This window comes from Manis javanica, chromosome 1 (assembly GCF_040802235.1).
Source record: "Manis javanica isolate MJ-LG chromosome 1, MJ_LKY, whole genome shotgun sequence".
Lineage (NCBI taxonomy): Eukaryota > Metazoa > Chordata > Mammalia > Pholidota > Manidae > Manis > Manis javanica.
The window spans coordinates 214,123,201-214,132,337 of NC_133156.1; the positions used below are offsets into that span (position 1 = coordinate 214,123,201).

Below are 9,137 nucleotides of genomic sequence, written 5' to 3' on the forward strand. Positions count from 1 at the left end.
AAGGATCCTGAAGTAGAGGTATTGTAGTATAATAAACTGAGCACACAGACAGGGCTCGGTTCCTGGCTCTGACATTTTGTAACTGTTTGATCCTGGATATGACCCTAACCATTCTGAGTCTCAGTAGCACTTACTTTTCCTATTGTGAAAATGACATGTGATTATTTGAAAGGTCCTGCTCAGGCACCTGACAGATTGTAAGTGGACAGCACATAGGATCTGTTTTCATTATGTTATTTTTCTTGTTGCTTTAGTTATTCTTCTTTTAAGACAAATGAGTAGGACAGTGTTCTTGGTTCTGGTTCTATAATGTTACTTTAATTTCTTTCAAATAATGTTATATTTTCCTCATAAACCCAGAGTTAAAGAAACTTCTTCAGTCAAGGACATGAAGCAAAATGGGTAAGCAATGCCTATTCCAGAAAAGGGGCCTAACAAGCTAGTGTTTATTTTGGGGTGAAATGGAAAATAAGTGGCAGGGGCTTTCACTGTTTTTTTCAGCTTGTATCTTGATAAGAATGAGTTCAGGTAGCAAGAGTATACCTTTTTTTGTTTTAAATATGTAATGCTTCACAAATTTGCATGTCATCCTTGTGCGGGCCCATGCTAATCTTCTCTGTAACATTCCAATTTTAGTATATGTGCTGCTGAAGCGAGCACAAAGTACTCCTCTTTTATTACAACTTTAATATCCAAGAACATTGGGCATCAGAATCTTAAAACTGTCATGTATAGAGGGCTCAACACAAAGTACTGAGTCAGTACATACCATTTTGTTTTAAAAAGGAAGGAAAAACAAGACATGAGTTAATCAATCTAACATAATCACATGTTAATTATTAAATAAAACTAAGTACTTGTTTCTCTTCAGATGATACTAAATAAAGCTAAATTCAGACTTTATAGTAAGCAGTATAATATGAATTATAACAAAACATTTTCCCTTCGGATTTGACACTTCAGGTCCCTCATTGTCCTACCATCATTCGATACATGAAGTTGCTGATTTAACTGTTCCTTTCCTTGTGATTCAAGGTAGATCTCTGGGAGCTGGTTAATAACATGCAGATTCATTGCCACTTAAATAGATTTTTGTGGACTGGCTGGAACTTTACCATCCTTTATAACTTTTGCTAATGGATAAATTCATTCTAAATACAAACAGGGCATTCAGAAAATAACTCACTCATAAGACAGAGGAACTTAAGTACATGATTTTCAGGTCACAAGTTGAGTCTATGGAAGTAACCCAAAATGCATAAGTGCCATTTAGTGATTGTTTCTTCACTTTTGTTCCTTGTTGCTAATAACTTTCCTGAGTACAGCATCTCTAGAATCCTTTCAATGTCTTTTCAGTTAATTTGGCTGAATAACAAATCAAGTAGCATTTATGAGATTACAGGGCACTTTGCTGAATAGGCTTATCAAATACAGTTCCGAATTTCAAGATGTTCACACTGTAATATCTTTCCAAGAACAAACTAACACTTGGTCTAGGCCTTCAGGAAATTCAAACATCTGGATTAAAAAAAATGTCAAGAACAATCAATCAGCCCGTTTTGTCAACATGATGCCAAAGACCCAGATTACTGGAAAGATTTCCAACCAGATGTCATACAGTCTGTGGATGTATCTAGAATCAAAACTGCAGGCACAAACCAAGGAAATAAATGCATCAGCAGTTTGGCAATAGAGTCCATTGCATGCGTTTTTGCTTCTCGAGTTGGAAAAAGGAGAAAGTTCGTTCAAATTTGTGGAGATGATGGTTTTCTCCTTATAATAACCTGTAGGATAATCATTAAAGATGAGCAGGGAAGATTTAGATAGTATGTTGGGAACACACTAGGTGCTAGCAGAAATCTACTTAGGAATATGGCTGACTTTGCAGTAAAGACTACTTATTTGGGATTGTACAAACTGAGAAGCATTTAGTCTTTTGATATGAAACCAGTGGGATTTCTTGAGTCTTGAGTTTATTTATTCTAGTTTAGTAAAGCTTTATTTTGAAATGTTTTAAAATATACTTTAAATATTATTTTTATAATAAAAACTATATTATCATATATCCAATGTAATACATTGTTATGTAATACATTATGATACATGTAAAATATAATAAAATATAACAAATATTCATAAATTATATATTTATGTGAAAGTATATGAATATATTTATATTATTACATAAAACAAGCTTTTATATGTTGTATTACTTTTATAATAAAGTAAAATAACTTTAAGTACTAACAGCTGCCATTTATCGAGCAGTGGCTTGCACTGTGCTAAATCCACTTCCTGTACTAACCCCAGTAAAGTAGGTACTGTTCTTTTGCAGGTACTTATTCTTTTGCAGATTTGAGAACTAAGGCACTGAGAAGCTCCATAACTGACTCAAGAACTCACAATTCATAGTGGTAGACTTGGGATTTGAAGTCAGGCGGTTTGCCCCCAGAGCCTTCTTGTCCACTCAGCTAGACTATTCCAGCAGCTCTGGGAACCTGAGGTAAATCTGAAGTAGGCCAACAAGATCTTCAATAAAACAACTGGTAACAAATAATGACAATGATAATGGTTAATAGAATGACAATACCCATTGAGAATTTAATATGTTGTGGTTTTATTTTTATCTCTAGTTTTCAAAACTCATGTTATATTAAGACATGTACATATAGGTATGGAGGCAGCAATATGGAGAGACTGGGGAATGACCAGCAACACGAGGCTCTTGAGTGGGGAGCCAGGAGTGATTCCTTGATCTGGGGTCAGATCATTCAAACTGCCTATCCTCCCTCCAGTCCTCTGGGGTTCTCTGTGTCCTCAGTACCCAAGAGATGTTCTGGGTCTCTCCTTGGGTCATTCCTGTCAGTCCATTCAGCTACGGGGAGGGCAGTTAGCTGACAGCCTCCAGGTGCTAATGCCTTCAGGACCCACTTCAGGTTTCCGGAGGCAGCCATGCTCTTCCTGTGCAGTTACTAGCCAGCAACTGAGCACAGAGCTACTAGCACTGGGCCATTTCTGCCCAATTAAGCTTTGTTCCATGGCTCCCCACAGTATGAGGTCTTGGCTATGTACAGGACAGAAATGAAATGCAAGCCAGGTACAGCATGAGGCAGATTTATTAAAGGTATAGTTTAGACAGCAAAGCACAGGGGACAGAGCAGCCCCTCCCTGCTGGCTTGTTAACTCTTTTATTGGAAGTACAATGAGCATGTAAAGCAGGGGGTGGAATAGTCGTGATTTCTCTGGAAAGATTCTTAGAAGAGGGGGTCTTTTCCTTATTAGGTCTCTTCCAGGGGTTGTCATGACAATTGTAAACTGTTATGGCACTGAGGGGCATGGTTTTTACATATAAATGAGATTTTAATGAAGTTAGAGGTCTAGTTCTGGTCAAATTGGATGCCATCCTGGTTTGATCTAGTTCAGCCAGTTTCTGTTGCACCTTGTTTATCAGTCTCAGGCCCCTGTGCCCATTATTCCTGAGCGGGGCTTGTCAAACTAGCTCACACTTTCTGGGTGCTTCATCTTGCGTTTCCATCCCTACCTCACTTCCTCTCCCATTTTATCTTTCATAAGCACTAATCTGCCCCTGCCACCGTACCCCATCACAGCCCAGTAGATCTCCTACATTCTTAACTCCATCTCAGCGCCAGTTTCCCAGAGGACCCAGCTGGTGCTACGACTAAGTGAATAATATATCCAAGGCAGACGATAAGTTTAAGGGGGCTGGTGTGCTTACCCAGTTTTGGTAACACATTACTCACCAACAGGAGGTTTCTGGTTATTAGGCATAGAGTGGGAAATATGAATGGAAAGCTTAGGGAATACGAAAGGGAGAGGGAGAATGAGAAAGAGTCAGCATGTGGTGGGGTGGGGAGGGGGCTCAAATGAAAAGTTTTTGGTAAATACCTCGTTGATTTTATTTCTCTGTATATGTCATTTAGCCCTTCTGTACTTACTCTTAAGGTGTAACACTGAAGATTATTGTGACTTCTAGGTTGAAATAAGCAAAAAAAAAGAAAAAGAAAAAGAAAATGGAAAAACCACCAAAAATAGTAAGTTTGGTATTTTAGTATCATTATATAGTCAATTTTCAAATACAAAGTACCTTGAGCAATTACTGACACACACAGTGGGAAGCTCTCAGTAAGCATTTGTTGAATGAATGAAAGATGAAGAAAACTTAAAAAAATTTAACACATTACACTTTTGATCCAATTAAAAGAGTTTTCCAGGGTGGCTAATCATGACAGTTGTCAAGAGACAGAAATGTTTCAGGCTGAATACCAGGAAACGTTCCTTCTGTATACAAAGCTGTACAAAGCTGTTGGTTTATACCCACTGGGCAGTAGCCCATAACATAGTTAACACTGAAAGCCCATATAAAGAAGTGGACTTAATTTCCATGGTCTGGGACATGCACTGTAAAAGGGCTTCCTGGTCAAACAAAAAGTCACGTCACTGTTGCAGCTGAGGATCCAAGGGATGGCTAATGAAGAGGGGCACCCAACATAGTCTGAATGTTCATACAATCTAAGAAAAATGGCAAATTGCTTAACTACCTTCTCAAATCAGATGGCTGCCCAGAAGCCCTTCCTGTTCAGAAAATCTGGAGATTAGAAAGTTCTTCTAAAACCTGTGTATGACCTGAATGAACTGGAGGTTGTGCTTACAGACTGGAGAACCATCAGGGAAACACCTTGGATTCTCAAGGGGAAGTAGTTATGGGATTACAGTTTGTCTTGCCAATGGGTTTCAGCCCTGGGCAAGTTCACTATGGATTCAATGTGACCAAAGAAATGAAAGTGGAACGTTTTTGGGGTGAAAGGGTTTATTACTCAGCTTGTTTTCCCAGCGGTAGGTTGAGCCCTAGCATCTCTGCCTCTGCCCAGTGTTCTACATAGTGTAATAATAGCTTATTGCCTACGGGAGTGGAAGCAGTAGCCTAGCAACAGCCCAGTTACATCATCAAGTGATTTAAGTTCAAGGAGGATCCTGGCCATAGGAACCCCAACTTCCCCACACAGTTAAAGGAGGGAAGGGCTATGACTGGCTCATTTGGGAGACTCATGATACTAGATTAAAGTTCTGAGATGTAGCTGTTACTAATGTCCCTTCTAAACTGCAATTGATATATGAGTTCTGCTATGCAAAATTTCACATATAATTTCATTTAATATTAGTATTTTGTGATGTAACTTTGTGGGTTAGATGCAGTAGAAGACAAATATATCTAATCCTACTTGAGAAAGAATTTTGGACAGCAATATAATTTTGCTAAAAATTGGAGCAAAGTGCAGTTTGAAGAGGCAAATATAAAATGGTAGAGAGATAAAGAGGTACAAACATCTAATTGTGAAATAAATATATCATGGGAATGAAAAGTTCAGCATAGGGAATACAGTCAATAATATTGTTAATAATTTTGCATGGTGACATTTGTAATGTATAGAATTGTTGAATCACTATGTTGCATGCCTGAAACTAATATAATATTGTATACCAACTCTACTTCAGTAAAAAATAAAATGAAATGTAGAGAGGATAAAAGATAATGATCAGCAAAATAGAGTGGAACAAATATGCTTTTCATTGTATCACCCTGGAAATCACTAAAGTAATATTTCTTCTTCTATAATTAAATAAAATATTCTTATATTAATTTATCAAATTGCATGATTATTTTCTGCCATTTGAATAAAGTTAAGGGCCTCACTGGTGAGGAAAAAATGGGATGTTTCAATGGAAAAAAATTGGATAAAGAATTAAAGGATAAAAAATTTAAAAAGGATATCTGGAAAGTAATAAGAAGGGATAGTGAACTATGGCAAATATTTCATTCCAATATAACACAGCAAAATTGATCCAAAGGAAATTGATAAGAATAAAATAAATTTAAATCTGAGACATCAATCTTTAAACACTGTGATTTTCAAAGTAATGCCAACTAAATAATTAGTTACTGGTGTCAGAACACTCAGGTATTTGGGGAAAATGCTGCTTTAAAAATTATGCTTCTACCACATACTGGTTATGAATAATTCAGTAAATATGTAGGGGTGACACTGTTTATAGCACATTCCCTCCACCTTCTGTTTTTCACTAAATGTTTTTTTTTTTTTTTAAATTTAAACTTGAGGCAGCCTCACAACGTAATTGGTAATAGGAGCACATGGCACTTTTTTAACCCTTCATTTTACCTTCTAGGGATTTGCAATCAGTCATATACAAGATATGGGGACAGACAGTATGCATTAAAATTAGCCCCATCTTTTTTAGCTGCCAAAGAGTAGACTTGGTCATAAAATTTGAGAGTAAAGAACCTGAGAGATCATCTAGTCCAATTCTTGTATTTTACAGGTGAGAGAATGCTTGGTAAGAGAGGTAATAAATTGACCAGCTCAAGGACACACAGGAAGTAAATGGGACTAGACCTCAGCCACCTGACTTAGTGTCAAGATTGGCCCACTCTCAGAATCAAGGATGTCTTTTCTATTCGGAGGGATTAAGATATTTATGTATTATATAAAATTATGAAATATTTTAAGTATCCTGAAAATTAACAAGAATAATGTAACTCTGGAGTACTTTCTCACCCAGTTCTGTCAAAACTTGAAACATTTCCATATATTTGATTCAGCTATAAAAAATATATCATGATAAGATTTGTCTTATTCTACGGATCAGAATCACTACATTGAGTTTACACTGAAATGATAGCACATTAGTCATAGATTCATTTGTAACTCTTTTTTAGTAAATTACATAAATATTCTCAATTGCTTGAAAATAATGATTATAATAAACTATATAGTAACTTATAATTTAATATATTATTTATTATATGGATTAGTATAACATTAGCTTAATATTATATCAACTATGTTATTACATATATAATTATAATAAAAATCATAAAAATCATACTATTAAATATAAAATAATAATTAACAAGTAGCCATCACTTTTCTGCTTACTATACAGCAGGCATTTATTTGCATGTATTGTATTACTTTATATAAAATTACATTTTGTTATTGTTCTAGAGTTCAACTCATTTTCTTCTAGACCAAATTATCTCTTTGTCACTATTCTTTTTGACTGAGATAGTAATATGTCATCTAGGCATGTTGGATCAAAAGGACTGTAGTAGCCTAAACAGTTTCTTTGTATGGAAAAAAACCAGATGCATTATTTTTGGATTGGATACCACCTCCTGTCTAGCTCCACAACTTCAAGAGCAGAACAGGTGCTGGATTTCAGCCCCTACCTGTCTCCTCAGTTGGGCACTCTTGTTTGGGGTAACCCATAAACTTTACTGGGGCTGCTCTGATGGCCTGAAAAAGAGGACCGTCAAGGTTGGTAAGTGGATAAGATGAAGATGTGCCCGATCTAAAATGAGGAATATTGTGAAAACATTTGAATTTGGTTTTGGATGGATTTACTGAACTTATATTTGAATACTAGTTACACCCAATGATGTTCTGAAAGTCCACATCAAAGAGAGTGAGAAAATCATGCTGTGAATGAAAGCTGGACTGAAAAGAAGCTGGGAACCCATCTAGGTTTTTCTCCCAGAAATAAAATCTTCCTTGGAACAGATCCTAAACTGAAATGATTGGATTTCAAAGCACATCATCTTGAGAATGAGATGGACTGAAAACTAAAGTGACTGAAGGGCAGAGTGTGATTGGAGGTATAACACAAAACCTTACCTGCCTCCTACTATTTTTACACCATCTCTCTCCCTGACCTGAAACTTCCCTGACACAGTAAAATGAAGATGGCAACTCTGTTACCTTTAACCCCCATGTTCTACAGTTTCTGTTTCACCCACCTTATACTTCTCACCTTTGCCCAAAGCAGCCAGAGACCTTTCACATTTTAGGTCATGTGTTCATGCCACTTATTTCCTGGCCTGGAATTCCCTTCCCTTCCTCTACCTGGAAAAAACTACTACAGGCAAGTTTCAGGGAATACAACTTGGGAATAAAGTAGTTAAAATTGAGTGCAAATCTGTAAAGATACATATACAGGCTATTCAAATTTGGATAGCATCTTAAAAGTATACCTCCAAAAAAATGCCTGGTACATAGTGTGTATTCAGGAAATAGTAGTAGAATGAACGATGGAGGTAATGTTGTGTATGTTGGAGAGTCTTGATTATTTTTATTGGACTGTAAGGTCATCTTCTGCTAACTTTTACCTGCAGTTAGGTCCTTGTATATAGCTCCACCCAGGAGCTTTGAGATGTGTGCAGTGCCTTAATGGAGTGAGACTCACTGACTGTAGGGTCACAGATGATGTATGTTGCCAAGGGACTGATGTGCCTGGGAGGAGCCCTAGGCAGTCATATGCCTGTCATGCATTTCTTCACTCCTGTCGTATTCATCTACTTGTGGTCTTGTCCTCCATCTCTGCTTCTTGCTTTAGCTCCTGTTCTGAGCCCTGTACACTCAGCTGGAACTCGGGCCCCCTGGCTGTGTCTTGCTCTTGGCCAGGGTAACAGATCATGCGGCTCTATGTAGCCATTAACTAAAGGTCTTGCTTCCCACAGACTGGCACTGGGAGTTGAGATGCTCCTGACTTCTCTGACATAGAATATTCCTATCCTGCAGCAGAGCTCAATGCCAAGGGCATGGGCTCTGGAGTCAGATGCCTCTAGGTGGGATTCTGGCTCCTGTGTATCTAAGCTTAATCAAGGTTCTCAACATCTTATTTGTAAATTAGAGCTAACAGCAAATCTTCATATTGTAAGGATTAAATAATAATGTAGAAAACATTCAGTGTGGTGCACACAGGGGTCACTAACAGCTCTTTGACTTCTAAGGATAGGAACACTGGTCCAAAGTCAGCTGAACACTGGCTATTGGGATGGATATTGAGTACTTGGATTCTGGCTACTGACCTTAAGAATTCAGACCTACTGTTGAGTAAGCAATTCTCCCTGCAGTCTATCTTCCTTGTGTTTCTCTGTTCTCCTCTAGCCAGGTTCTAACAAGGAAGGGATGGGAGGAGCACAGAAGCGTCTGTCTCATAATTTCCTTGGCCTTGGCCTTGGTAAGATAAGAGATTGATTATCTTAGGACACAGTAATTAAGTAGGCAGAATACAAACTGCCAATAACATCAACAAAGCAA

General features: G+C 37.4%; 1 non-coding gene across 1 annotated transcript; it reads right to left on the reverse strand.

Annotated features, from left to right (window-relative positions):
* Window positions 1-554: 554 nt before the first annotated feature.
* LOC118970744 (U6 spliceosomal RNA) lies at window positions 555-660 on the reverse strand. The gene has a single exon (XR_005058832.1). It is a non-coding gene; the product is annotated as a U6 spliceosomal RNA (small nuclear RNA).
* Window positions 661-9,137: the final 8,477 nt, after the last annotated feature.